The sequence below is a fragment of the Tachypleus tridentatus genome, chromosome 13, assembly GCF_004210375.1.
Source record: "Tachypleus tridentatus isolate NWPU-2018 chromosome 13, ASM421037v1, whole genome shotgun sequence".
NCBI lineage: Eukaryota > Metazoa > Arthropoda > Merostomata > Xiphosura > Limulidae > Tachypleus > Tachypleus tridentatus.
The window spans coordinates 182,051,834-182,066,984 of record NC_134837.1 but is presented as its reverse complement, the minus strand read 5'-3'; the positions used below and the strand labels follow the sequence as shown (position 1 = coordinate 182,066,984).

At 34.7% G+C, this 15,151-nt stretch overlaps 1 protein-coding gene and 1 long non-coding RNA gene across 5 annotated transcripts in view; one reads left to right on the top strand and one right to left on the bottom strand.

The window, feature by feature from the left end:
- Positions 1-2,343, bottom strand: part of LOC143237132 (uncharacterized) — a 75,353-nt gene extending 73,010 nt beyond the window's left edge. Inside the window, exon 1 of the long non-coding RNA XR_013019878.1 lies at positions 1,918-2,343. This is a non-coding gene — a long non-coding RNA (uncharacterized LOC143237132). The remainder of the gene's footprint in view (positions 1-1,917) is intronic.
- The window catches only part of LOC143237131 (transcriptional enhancer factor TEF-1-like), a 90,656-nt gene that overhangs the window by 31,141 nt on the left and 44,364 nt on the right, over positions 1-15,151 (top strand). The window contains exon 1 of one of the 4 annotated variants that reach the window (XM_076476038.1): positions 12,176-12,336. The exons of the other annotated variants lie outside the window; for them this stretch is intronic. The gene's annotated coding sequence lies outside the window, so the exon portion shown is untranslated. Of the gene's footprint in view, positions 1-12,175; positions 12,337-15,151 lie in introns of those variants that run through there. 4 annotated transcript variants of the gene reach the window in all.

Genomic DNA, 15,151 nt, shown 5'->3' with positions numbered 1-15,151 from the left:
TAAAATTAACATACTGAAGAACTTAAAACTAACCTACTGAAGAACTTAAAACTAACCAACTGAATAACTTAAAACTAACCTACTGAAAAACCTTAAAACTAACCAACTGAAGAACTTAAAACTAACCTACTGAAGAACTTAAAACTAACCTACTGAAGAAGTTAAAACTACCCTATATAAGAACCTAAACTAATCAACTAAAGAACTTAAAACTGACCAACTGAAGAACTTAAACCTAACCTACTGAAGGACTTAAAACTAACCTACTGAAGAACTTAAAACTACCTTACTGAAGAATTTAAAACTAACCTACTGAAAAACCTAAAACTAACCAACTGAAGAACTTAAAACTACCCTACTGATCCAATACAATCTAATCTTCACATTACCTGTTTTTCACTATCGCCACTCGCTATTAAGGAGGCCACACCTTGCACCTTATTAAGTATTTCTTATCACAGTTTTTCTTTCTAATACCACTGACTATTGATGAGGCCATAAGTTTCATCCTATTAAGTATTTTTATTCATGTTTTTTTACAGTACCATTGACTATTGATGAGGTCACACATTGCATCCTTGCGGGTAGTTTTATTTACTTTGTCTCTCACAACATTCAGTGTAAAGAACAAAACAAAGTAATGATGTGAATCCAGTTATTTTCTATATACGATACATACAGTATCCCTACATACGATACAGATGGTATTCCTTCTGTAATTAGTGGAATCAATTGAAATACTAATGATACTTGTTGTTCATTTTTTGTGGCTCCTACGTTACTAGGGGCACTGCGAATAATAGCAGTGATTCCAATATCAGTACGATTCTGTAAACAATGGTCACGAACCCAGTAGCAAATTACTCATATACTACTAGGGGCCCTGTAAACAACAGTCAAGAACCCAATAGCCATATAACTCCTATATTATTAGAGACCCTGTAAGTAACAGCTACGAACCCAATAGCAGTGTAACTCCTATGTTATTAGAGACCCTGTAAAGAGTAGTCATGAACCCAGTAGCAATATCACTCCTATGTTATTAGAAACATTGTAAACAATAATCACAAATACACTGGCAATATAATATTAGAAACCTGTGTTTATCAAAAGGTCTTTAACAGTAATTCTATAGTTAATTATAAATTAATAATTATAAATCAAAATATTTTTAAGAGTTCATTAACTCATAAGCTCATCTATAGTCCAGACGAAATAGAAACTCGGGTTACAAGTAAACATGTTCCATCGAACTCTCACTTTGACCGAATTAAAGGATTTCAGATATTCACATTTCCAAGTATTAATGTTTTCTATTATTTTTACTTCGTGTTATTTTAGTACTTACGGTCGAATATTAATGTGATTAGTTTTTCTAACGTCTCTGTATACGTTAGATAAACATAGACTATTCTTCAAGTAACGTTACTCGTGGAGCTCCATATTGATAACAGCTGCTGTGCAGTTGAAGGTATGCTGGGTGTAAATTCTATAGCATTTTACGAGTTTCACTCTGTTAGTTTCGAACACAATATCTGACAAGTTTGTTTTTTTCAAGAACTGTGTTTGTCAGATATATATAATTACAAAGCTGCAGGTTGGATTAAGATATATAATTATATAGCTACATCTTAGGTTAAGATATCTAATTATATAGCTGCAGGTTAGGGTAAGATATATAATTATATAGCTACAGATTAGGTTAAGATATCTAATTATATAGCTGCAGGTTAGGGTAAGATATATAATTATAAAGCTACAGATTAGGTTAATATATCTAATTATATAGCTGCAGGTTAGGGTAAGATATATAATTAAAAAGCTACAGATTAGGTTATTTCACTCGGTCTGTTAAAGTCTTATTCCATATATATATATAGAACATTAGATATAACTCCTTTATGATTCTATATTTACCTCTTCATTATGACAACACAATTTCTCTAAAAATTGTAGGTTTCAGCACAACCGACTTCGAAACTTCTTGAATAAACATGAAGAATTTTCGTATAAATGAGGACACCAGTAGAGCCATTTGTACGCTAAGCAGTCGTGAATATATTCTACATAATATATGTCAAGGTCAAGCAGTACTAACTTCACTACACAAAACATGTAAACAACTGTGATGTCGAGAAGTCGAAAATAAACAAGGAATACGTGAAATGAATCACAACTTTTGTTAACGCATTATTACTAGACCGAGTATACCATTCTCGTCTTCAGATAAGCTACTTTTGTCTCTGTTAATTTGGATTTTATCATATTCTTATTGTCATAGGTAATAGCTTTGTTTGTTAATTCGTCTTGGGGCGTTTTGTGGAGAAAAGCGCTTATCCTGCCTTACTTTCTACCCATATAATCCAATGTCGTGGTACGTAAAATCTGTAATTTAAAACATCACGAGGTCAAGTAAAGACTTACATGGTTTGGTGGTCGGTACACTGAACTCGTAATTTGTGGGTCGAAAGTTCGAGTTCCGTCATCATACAAGTGCGCTCTTTCACCCGTGGGGATTTTATAAGGTGACGGCCACAAAGTAAGTAGCTCTAGTTATTGGTTGATGGTGTTGACTATCCGCTTTCCTTCCAGTCTATCACCTTTAAATTAGGGACAGCTGGCACAGATAGCTCTCGAGTTACTTTGGGCGAAATTCAACAGATAAATAAATGCGATAAACCAGGTTTATGCGATATCTAGAAATATCCACATAATTATTTGTTGAGGGGAAAGGGAAACACAGGTCAGATGACTCCCACTCTCTGTTCATACAGAATATTAAATTCATTTTATTAAGTTGAACTGGAAAGGAAAGCTTAACACAGAAATTGATATTGTTGCTCAAAACATTACTTTGATTCAGCTAATTTTAAGGTAAAGACATTTAAACTGGTTTTCAGACAAACTCATATTTATAGGACTAGAATAAAGAGAATTGTAAATAAATACCATAGTTTTGTTTTTCAAAAAATTACCCTTACTTAAGTTAAAGGTAGTTTGTTTGTTTGTTTTTGAATTTCGCGCAAAGCTACACGAGGGCTATCTGCGCTAGCCGTCCCTAATTTTACAGTGTAAGACTAGACGGAAAGCAGCTAATCATCACCACCGTCAACTCTTGGGCTACTCTTTTACCAACAAATAGTTGGATTGACTGTTATATTATAATGACACCACGGTTGAAAGGGCAATCGTGTTTGGTGTGACGGGGATTCAAACCCGCGACCCTCAGATTAGGAGTCAATAAAACTGACGGACGTTTAACAACAGAAGTATAGATACTAACTCCTTAAGTATACGTATAAACATTCAGGAGATACTGAAATGAGATAACTATCGTTTATTATAAATAATGATCACTAGCTGATGTAACCTTTCAACGCACGGGAAGGATAAAGGAAACCTCGAGGGGTTATATGGGAAGAGGAACAAGTCCGAACGCAAATCCCCCATATCCTTCCCCAGGGGGCTTGAATGATACATGTTTGGTGAGAAGAGGTGAAATAGTTTGGCAGTTACAAGTAGACACAATGCACATAGGAAGATATAGATAAGAAGTGGGATAAGATCCGAACACGACCCCATGTGTCACTCCTCGGGGGGATGAGATCGGAACGACGACCCCATGCGTCACTCCTCGGGAGATGAAATCCGAATGACGACCCCATGCGTCACTCCTCGGGAGATGAAATCCGAACGACGACCCCATGTATCACTCCTCGGGGTACTTTCCAGGTTTAGTGGAAATGAGTGTAACATTTTACGAATTGTAAGCACACACAGAGACTTTTATATCAAATAACGTTTAGGACAAGGGAAAAGGTGTTCCGTTCTTGATAAGCTATATATTTCAGTGAAATAGATTTATGTTGAATTCTGTGATGGATATTTCAGCCAAAAATATCGTCAACAGCGAGGGGGTATCCAACTGACGGAACAATGCATTTTTAATCTCTATAAGTAAAAATTTCAGAAAACTATATTTGATTAGATATACCGATTACTGAGTTGAATATTTAGTTACACTCTAAGTATACAGCTTGCTATAATCGAAAATTAATATTAATTATTTAGGTAACAGACGTGGCTAAGTACTTAGCGTGCCCACATCTTGAATCCAGTATTTGATGACTCGTTTCCTGCTGCCATATGAACGATTCTGCAATTTGGAACCGTGTGTGCGAGCGCGCATAAGTGTGACAAAGTCGTTGATGGTTGATTTGCAGCGTACAGTTACACAATCGTACATTCGCGTTCTCTACCGCGGGAAATCGAACCTCGGAAAGGAAGAAGAGGTCCGAGTGAGCCTGACCCTCCCTGGTCCGAAAAATTCACCAGTCACGCACAGGGAAAGTGATAAGTTCATCAAATTCAACTATTCGGTCACATAAGAATAGCCCAAACGTTGGCGGTGGGTGTTTTAATCACCATCCTAGTCTCCACCAGCTTAAAATAAGAGACAACAATGAACAGACAGCCCTACAAAACGAACATTATTTTTATATTCAGAAGATTTATTAATACGATATAAATCGAATTTCAATTAATTAAAGCCCAGACCAGGATGTAAAATATTGCCCTTCAATGAACAGGAAATAGGCTACTAATAAAAGAAAATATTCTCTGTGTAACTAAGCCACAAAGCAACGTGTTACACTATTTTAAAACAATGGGTGTAATAAATTACTCTTTATTAGAACCGGAATGATAGCTTAAAACACCCCAAATTACTTAGCAAGATAATAAACTCAATAGAAAGAAATTAATAAAAAGCATTCGCCTGAAACGTTGTAGTTTTTTTAGCTGTTGTTTTTTTTTTCAATTTGATGATATCTGTTCCCCCACTCAATTATTTTCTAGCTTTAATCACCTTATCGTTTCTTTGAAATGCTAGAGTTTGAAATTAATTTTCGAGATGATTATACATGATGAGTGCAAAAAAACCTGACAGTAAATTATGGTTAAATTCTGCTTATATTATTAAACTACTAGAAACGTGGATAAACTTGTAAAACTGAAGTTTAATTAATCAGCATTTGGAATACGGTTAAACTCGCCGAGTTGATTACCAAGCGTTTTTCTACACAACATATTATAGAAAATAAAAGTAGAATGTGCTTTTAAAATGGGCCTTAGCATGGCCAGATGGTTAGGACGTTCGACTCTTATTCTGAGGGTCGCTGATTCGAATCCTCGTCACACCAGACATGCTCACCCTTTCAGCCTTGGGGGCGTTATAGTGTTACGGTCAATACCACTTTTCGTTGGTAAAAGGAGTAGCTCAAGAGTTGGCGGTGGGTGGTGATAACTATTTACCTTCCAGTTTACGCTGTTAAATTAGGGACGGCTAGCGCAGATCACTCTCTTGTAGTTTTATGCTAAATTCATAAACAAACAAATCAGTTTTTGAGATAATAATGGCTGTAAGCAATTTCCTACTTCCGGTGGATTAATGCTCTTCGGAAGGTCGTTGAATATTTACTTAAAAGACTTCTAAAGTACTGAAGAAAGACAAAATTAAATGGATATTTCTATTTTAAACCTGTTTTTAGGATCTGCAAGTGGTTGTGAAAGTACTGGCACGGATTCGTAAGGCTTAGCACAAGCACAATTAACACTTACTTCAGTTGTGATTTGTAAACGAATTGATAAAAATTATACTTTACCAACTTAGGTTAGTTCATGTCGTAAATGTTTTTATATATGTAAGATGATAATATAAATACAGTCACAACCACTAACTAATGTATCTCCACGCACGTACGCAGAGGGGTTAGTTATGGTTATATAGTTATAGCTCAGCTGCTTATGGTATTTAAAGTTTTCTACACAGTCCACATTATTCTGATAAAGTATTAGCATTTTGTGGCTTGAAACAGTCACATACAATGAATTGTGTTTATACTTTATATTTAGAAGTCCAAACCCGTGTTGCTTCTGCTAGGCTTTATAGGCCAGATTCTTTACAATAAAAGTCCATAACTTGCTGGTGACAAATTTCAACGATAAACAAACATAAAAAAAAAGAGTCCACTTGCTTTAAAATAGTATATTAAAACTAGTCAAACTTATATACAAATGCTCGTTACACTATTGGTTATCATAGTTGTATCGAGAGCTTTAAATACTTGTCTCTTTTTCGTCAAATTGTTTGTTTTTTAATTTCGCGCAAAGCTACACGAAGGCTATCTGCGTTAGCCATCCCTAATTTAGCAGTATAAAACTAGAGACAAGGCAGTTAGTCATCACTACCCACCGCCAACTCTTGGGCTACGCTTTTACCAATGAATAGTTGGATTGACCGTCTCATTATAACGTCCCCACAGCTGAAAGGGTGAGCATGTTTCGTGAGACGGGGATTTTTCCCCAAAGTTCGTACAGTATAGTCCAATTACTTTAGAACACAACAATTAACAAGACGAATTATTCTTCTCTGCTCTGTTATTACAATATAGTTTGTGATAATGGCAGTTTAAAAATCGCCACTATATGCTCTCTATCGCTAAGCTCATAGACACACAGTTTAGATCTAAATAATAATCTTTTGAGTCATATTTATACCCCGACAGAAGTCTAGGATATTGCATACAACACCAAATATTTGTTTCAGTAGTGCATACATACATGTATGTATATAGATGACAGTTGATGTTTAAAATAGCTAATATACTATTGTCACACAGGGCTGTTTAAATTAGTTACTTAACAATTACTATTTAGTCTGTATGTAGATAGTACAGTACTTTACTGGAATAAATCTTACATAGTTATGTTAATTTAAATCCAGTTCCCCAGTGTTACAACAGAATGATGATTTGTTAAGTTTTCATTGAATGTTTACGATTTTTTGTTGTGAACAGCCATGAAATTATTAAAGGTATATTTCGTGTAAAATTTCTGCTAGTTTTAATCTGATAGCACGTTTTTTTTTTTGTCGTTTTATTAAAATGTTCTGGGAGAACACGTACAAAACATAACCTCGTAGCATTTGATGCTTTGTATAGTGACTGTAAATTGGGCAATATATCTTGGCTTTCGAGTTCACAAGCGTTCTGGATACGAGCCTAGTCGGTCTGTCGTATCCTAGTCGGCCTAAAAAGTCTTGGTGTTGATTGAAACACCTTGTGGGTTAACATATTATTACATATACATATTTTACCTTTAGTCATAAGTTCTTAGATATCTCAGCATATTGGAAAGCATTTACGTGAGATAAAGCACGTGTCGCATGACTAATGATAAGAACAGAACCTAGACTTAGGCCTGAAACGTCGACTTCGACAAGAAGAGTGTATTTCAATCAGTTTCGTGTTTTTTTCCATGTTTTTATACTACATCGTGTTAACAATTCAGTACACTGAATAACCAATAAAGAACTTGAAATTAAACATACGTAAAATGAAAGTTCCCGCTGCCAGTTTCAAACCAGTGCTATGTGCAGTAATGTTATTTTTATTCTTTTGTATGTTTCTCTTAATTTTACCCAGCAACTGCTTTATAAAACTGCTTTTACATATATTTTTTCCTTGTTCAACCTGCACTTGCTGTTTGGAAATAGTTTACATTATATTTAAAAACATTCATATCAAATGTTATTGAAGTTGGTTAAACGCGAACAGTTCATCTTTAATTAGGCGGATAATTATAATTCTGCTCACTGTTGTATCTTGGCAACTCGTTCTAATCCACGTGCACGTTGTTGTTTGTATTATCATAAACGCTGCTGTTGCAACAAGAAATATGTCAAAATACGAACATTACCGTATCGTTTCTGAAGGATCATTCACTCGTTTCATGCACAGTACTCACCAAGTAAAGGAATGTTGTCATAGAAAACATGTTTGCACTTATTCTGATATAAAACTTTTAAAAATGCATATGAATAAAGTTTACTTAAATAAAGTAAACCACATTTAAGGGTGGTTAGTCCTATTCTCTTCATCATGTATGTGAATAATATGCCACTTAAAGACCCAAACCATGGATGCGTGTCACAGTTTGCTGATGATGTAGCAATTTGGAAAAGTGCCCCTACACCAGAAATAGCAGCCACTAACTTACAACCACAACTGAATACATTAAGTGAATACTGCCAAAAATATAGAATTAAAATAAACACAGCGAAGACACAATTAGTGATATTTTCAAAATCAACGAAACATCAAAAAGTACAACCCCAGATCCACATAAACGGAGAGCTTCTCCAAATTGCAAAATTTTTAGGATTAACATATGATTTGATATTTACATGGATAAAACATGTAAATAACATAAAAACTAAAATTTGGCGAAGAATAAACTATGCTAGGAGTCAAACTGGTAAAAACTACGGAACAACACCAGAAAACATCATTAAAATATGCAAATCATACATTAGATCAGTAATAGACTATGCAGATCCTGCATGGATCAGTGTAAGTGTAAAACAAATACAAACCAAACTCCAAACATTACAGAATACACTAATTACATCAGCATACAGAGTACCTAAAACCACTTCATCAAAGTTCATGCATAATTACTCAAACACACAAACAACACCAGGTATACTTCTACAGAGTACAATAAAATATTTTGATAAAAATTGGCGAAAAAATGAGTTGTTATGCGAACTAGACAGGTATTGCATATATGATGAAGAGAGACCTAAACACCTCTCCCCGTTAAAGTTGTACATCAGATCTTTAAGATAAAATCAAATTTAAAATAATAATAATAAAATAAGGCTAAAATAAAACAGGCCACCTGCGTTCTAGACTTATTAAAAAATAAATTTTAAAAAATGAAAGAACAATATAAATGGACATTCTCCTGAAAAGGACCAGATTAAAGTTATGATATTACTTCAGCCATTCAGTAGTATTTACTCGAAATATATTAATCAGGCCATTCCAACTAAGTAATGGAAGGAGGAAGAGGTCTAGTGTACCTGACCCTTTAGGGTATACAAATATATATACCCAAACACCTAGAGAGAGAGAAACATTACAGCCGCAGCAAGCCTCAGACGGAATATCTAAACCAAGAATTAATAACAATGGCGTACGTTAAACTTTTTAGTATTCCTCAATATATAAGTTTGGAGTTAAAACAATATGCCCAAATTCCTCCTGGTTGTATAAATGTGCCACTATTACATTATACAAACAGTTCATTATTCGATTTGATAAACGAGATATTATCTTACTGTAACACCTGGTGGTAGACGTTACAACTATACGTGATAAATTTTCTCATGTTAGAGTGGCCCATATGTTTTATTTTGTAACAGATAAAAGCCTGCTTAACTTTTCTTCGTTTTTTAAAATCAGTTTACTGTTATTAACTCTACACATTGATGAGCTAAGGGTGTGGAGTATTTATACAGGTTAACGTAAAGCGTTTTAAAGTTACTTTAATTAGAATTTCTCATTGCTTTCGTTATTGAGCTTGAATCTTTCATTTCCGATTGCTGTATAAAGTCAAGAATGCTTTCTCGATATCGAGGAAGCAGGCGACAGTGCACTTTTTTATTAAAGCTGTTTATTATTGTTTCAGTTAATCTGATTAAATGATCTGTTGTTTGTCTATATTTTCTGAATCCGTTTTGTTCTTCTGGTAATTTTGAATTAATCTCCAAAAATGTGGAGAATCTATTGCTTATTATTCTTTCAAGAATTTTACCTACACAGCTGGTCAGGCTGATCGGTCGATAACTGTTTGGTTTATTGGCTGGTTTTCCTTCTTTGTGAAACATTAAAATATTAGCTTGCTTCCAAGAAACTGGGATGTATCCAGAGTATAGAGATCAATTAAACATGGCTAATAGGTGGTCAAATAATTTTGGAGTGCCTTTTTTGAAAAGAATTGTTTGTATTCCATCATTACCCGTTGCTTTGTTTTTTTAATTCTTGATTGCTTGTTCGAGTTATTTAGTTTGATTTTTTTGATGAGTAGTTGTGTATTGTAGTCATATGTATTATTAGTGTTACTGTTTATAATGTTGACTGGAAAATGTGGTTTATATAATTCTATGTTATTTGTTACGTGGTTGTTTATTTTATTGTAGTAATAGTTGTTCATGTCCGAGTCATTGTGTGTTTTAAATGTGTTTTGTGCTTGATGTTTGAAGGCTTCTGCTTTTTCTTTGTTGGTTTGTGCTAAGGTGTTGTTATATTCCAGTGTTTGGTATTTTCTTGTCGTGGGTTCATTTGTGAATCTTTTTAAGTGTAGCCAGAACTTTCTAGGGTCGGTTTGTTCGTTTAGTTGAGAGCAGAAGTTATCCCATTTTTCTTGTTTTAGCTGTTTAATTTCTGCTCCAATATTATTTCTAATGTTGTTAATTTGTGTTTTTATTTCTTGTTCTCTTGTTGCCATGAATAGTCTTCTTAATTGTCTTCCTTGTTTTATCATTGTTAACAGTTGTTTGGTTGGTTTCCATGCATTGTTTGTGGTTGTATATTGTGGTTTTGGTACTGTGTCTGTAGCTGCTTTTAGAAGGCACTCCATGATTATGTGACTGTAACAATCAATTTCTGATTCATTATTCGCTGTATGTTTAATTTTGTTTGGTAGTATGTTGTCTAATACTTTTGGAAATTCTTACCAATTTGCTTTTTTGTAATCAAATTTGTCTTGCCAACTTATTTTATCTTTATGAGGGGTGAGATCGAAGACACACCATATTGGGAGATGGTCGCTGTCAACATCTTTTCCCACATTAAAATTTATTAACTTTTGTCTCACATTAAAAGAGATAAGATAGATGTCTAGGATATCATTTGAATTTGTTGCATAGGTAGTATGGGTAGGTGTATTATCATTAATAAGGGATATGCTATGGTTATCTATGAATTGTAATAGGTGTCTGCCATTTGAGTTAGTGGATTAACATCCAAAGTTCTTATGTTTGCTATTCAGATCACTTATTACAAGAGAAAAGATGTTGTAGATGAGATTTATGTCCATACACTTTGTTGGAGAACAGTATAATCCTGCTATTGCTGTTATCGAGAGATTTTCTAAGAGGATATCAACCACTATACTCTCATTGCTGCTGTTCATTTGGATTTCAGTAACTGAAAGATGGTTTTTTATATAGTAATATAATTCCTCTGTTGGTGTCTTGATCAGTTGTTCTATCTTTTTTTATTGACATATAATTACATATTTTAAATCTATTCTTGGGATAAATTAGTGTTTAACATATAATAAGAATATCAGAGTTAATATCTGTTATTATGTCTTCGATCTCGTGTTTCTTGGAAGCAAGTGCACCTTGGACGTTGATGCTTAGAACTATGAATTTTAAGATTCTAGCACGTATCCTGTGATTGTTGTTAATAGTTGCGGTATGTGTGGTGGTGTATTTTTTAGCTATGTTTATGAAAAGGTCTATGCTATTTTTCGATTTGTTTGTTTTTGTAAATTCTGTAATGAACTATGTTAGAATGTTTTTAATTAAGTTTACTATTAGACTTGTTTCATCGTTTGTGTTTTACTGTAAGATTGTTGTTTGCTTGGTTGCTTGTTGCATCTGTTATTTTGTTAGGTTCTTGTAAAGTGGTTACTGTTTTCGTTGAATTTTGTTGTTCTTTTGTTAGTGGTTTTGGTTGTGTAGTGTTTTCTTTCAACTTTTGTGCATATGTAATTGGTCCTGTAGTTGTGTGTGTCTGTTGTGTTATTGTGTGTGGTGTGTTATCTTGTGTTAGTTTTATTGTTTTTATTTCATGGATGCGTTGTTTTATCTTTTTATATTTGCCGCATCCTTTATAATTTGCTGTGTTTCTCCACAGTTACAGCATTTTGGTGTAGCTTGTTCTTTTTTTACTTGCATATATGTGGTGTTCACCGCCACATCTGCAACACCTCGGTATTACTAGACATGTCGCTGAAACGTGTCCGTATCGTTGGCAATTAAAATACTGTGTAATTACAACTGCTGGTGTTTTTAGTTGTTCCACTTGGTATTTTTGGTACCACAAAATGATACCATTGTTTATCAGTTCCAAGATATTGTAATGTTGTTCCTGTAATGTCTCCGTTGTTACTAATAACTTTTCTCTACGCGCCAAATACGCAACGACGGTGTTTACTGGCCGTCTTTAAACGTTTTCCTTTAATATCATTCGCGTGGGCCATATGCCAGGTGACGAGCGCGTCGAATTCCTCGTTCTGGCGGATGTTACGTAGTCAATTTCTCCACCCTTGCGCGATATAGATGCGCGTTCGCGAGATGCGTAGTACAGATTCTTTGTGCCATTCTTCGCATACCAAGTAGACGCTCGGTCCTGTGACAACAAGAGTTCAAGCCGTCCAAACCAAATCAATTTTGTTTGCTGTAGCTTGAATCTTTCACCGGTAAGTAAACTATTTACCTTTTTCTTTGTGCGTATCTGAATTTGCTGGATTTTCTAAAAACAAATTAAAATAATTATCATTTTCTGTAACTTGTGGTACAAATCTTTCACATATTTCAAGCGTTCCACTCCAAAACCACGCAAGACGCAGCCAAAACAAACAAAAAACGAAACTGTAATGGAACTTTATGTAATTTTTCTTTTTCTGGTCCGTCGTATTTTTGCCTTGTTATGCTGCCTGGTATGCATTTTGAGGGATTCTGAGATCAGACGTTTATGTAATCTCAATAGAAGTCATTTCTCAACGCTTGGCGTCACTTTATCTACTGCTATGTGTTAGCCTGCATGTGTATGATTTCGCGCTGAGCGCACGCGGAGACGCTTGGTTGCCCTGTTTAGTAACGGCCTCAAAATTTGACTCATTGGACCAGCTGCCCTGGGCGTTTTGGCTGCTGTGCCATTTTGGGACGCTTAGAATTTTCTGCAAAACTTAAAAAAAAAGAAAAAATATCTTTGTTTTACTCTCTGAGTTTGTTTTAGTCTCTTTCAGATATAAATTATAGAAAAGATTCGTGACATCGTGAAAATTATATCAATGGTCACGTTGCTGTTGGTCCTGAACAATTATCTAAAAAACGTAATTTCTTTGTTCCTAACAAATATATCACACTGCTACTAGGATCCCGTACTATTCATGAGACACAATTGAATTCGAATGTTGTTGTTTTTTTATTGAGTGCAAAAAGTTGATACTAACCTAATTGTTGGAATCTCAAACTATACTAACAACACCACCCTAGATGTGTATTTATACACATGCGCACTATTCCAAATTTTCAGTTAATATCTCATGAGTTTCCTTTTTCGTTGCTAAGATCTACAACATGTTCGTGTGGTGTTTATATCCATTATTAACTAAACTCACAGTAGCTAAGTGCAGATATTTCATTAACTAACATTACATATACAGAAAATCAAACACACTAAAAGTACAAATGTATTCTAAAGACGGCTGGTATGGATATTAAAACTTTAATTAAAATAAAATACAGAACAACGTTAACCTGAAAATGACCTAGGAAGGTCAAAACGTCGTTCTGTACTTTATTTTAAATAAAGTTTCAATACCCACACCAGCCGTCTTCAGAATACATTTGTACTTCAAGTAGGTTTCTCGTCACCGTGAATTACTTCAACGTCTTGAAAGTACGTTTTGTTTGTAGACTTTATAAGATTTTATGCATCCATTTAAGACAAGACTTGTGTATATGTGTGTGTTGATTTTTTTATCAAATCATCGTGACTATATCTGACCATCTTCGATACGATCACGAGATCAAATAGCAAATAGAGACCAGTTGTTTTTTACGCTTTACTTTTATATGTCATTGTGGCTCGTCCATTCAAAAGAGGCTGGTTGTTCCATGTATTTATTTCGACTTTGATTATTTATAAGTAATCTGCTTTGATGGGAAGTTAATGTTAAAAGATAACTTTAAAATATCACAGCAGACGAGCGAAAAACCAACGGTACAGAGAAAGGTACAAATGTAGATGTCTTTAACTTAGCTGGTTGGTGGAAGTAACACATATGTCGAGAACATCTCAAAATAGGACAAAGAACAGTATTAAACGTACGAGCTTCGTGAAATGTTGGCTTCTGACAGCGACCCGCACTGAGCGTGCTATATGTGATAACCAAAATATATTCAAACCATTAAAATATGACAGATAACGATCTGGTAATGATAGCGGTAGTGAATCCAAGTATATTATTTCACTTCCTACGCCACACATACCCGGAATGCGTATGATAAAGCTGAAACGTACGCCGCATACTGCGGCATAGTAAAATATTAAAAACTCGTCTCCAATATGGTCGTCGTATTTGAAGTAAGGAAATCGTGAGATTCGATCTGTTGGAAATGTTCTTAATCAGTTAGCACAAAATTAACCACAATTTCGATCAAATTTTATATATCCATTCTACTTGCAAATCTCGTCTAGTGACAACAATATGAAAACTCTCTGGCAGAACGTTCGGAGTTTATAAGAACAGCCAATAGATAGATTTGTTGGTTTGTTTGTTTTTTCTGACGAATAAGAATCATGAAATATCACATGGAATTATTTTAATTGTATCTAGTGGTGACATAAACATCTCTGTAATTTTAATTGTATCTAGTGGCGACATGAACATCTCTGTAATTTTAATTGTATCTAGTGGCGACATGAACATCTCTGTAATTTTAATTGTATCTTGTGGCGACATGAACATCTCCGTAAGTTTAATTGTATCTAGTGGCGACATAAACATCTCTGAAGTTAATTCCCGTAAGACCCAGCATGGCCAGGTGTGTTAAGGCGTTCGACTGGTAATCTGAGGGTCGCGGGTTCGAATCCCGTCACACCAAACATGCTCGCCCTTTCAGCCGTGGGGACGTTATAATGTGATGATCAACCCCGCTATTCTTTGGTAAAAGAGTAGCCCAAGTGTTGGCGGTGGGTGGTGATGACTAGCTGCCTTCCCTCTAGTCTTAGACTGCTAAATTAGGGACGGCTAGCCTAGATAGCCCTCGTTTAGCTTTGCGCGAAATTCAAACCAAACCAGATTTTTAAAATCGCAAAGCTACGTTCGTATAAGTGGCAAAGATAATATTATACACAGATACTTCAGAAACCTTAAGACTCGCGTGTTGTTATATCATCAAATTATTTTTTACCGAGGTGATGTATTCCTCTAACAAGTAACTGTATAAAATCCAACGCCCTACCATAGTAAGTTTTCTATTAAGAAGATTATAAGTGCGCAAAAT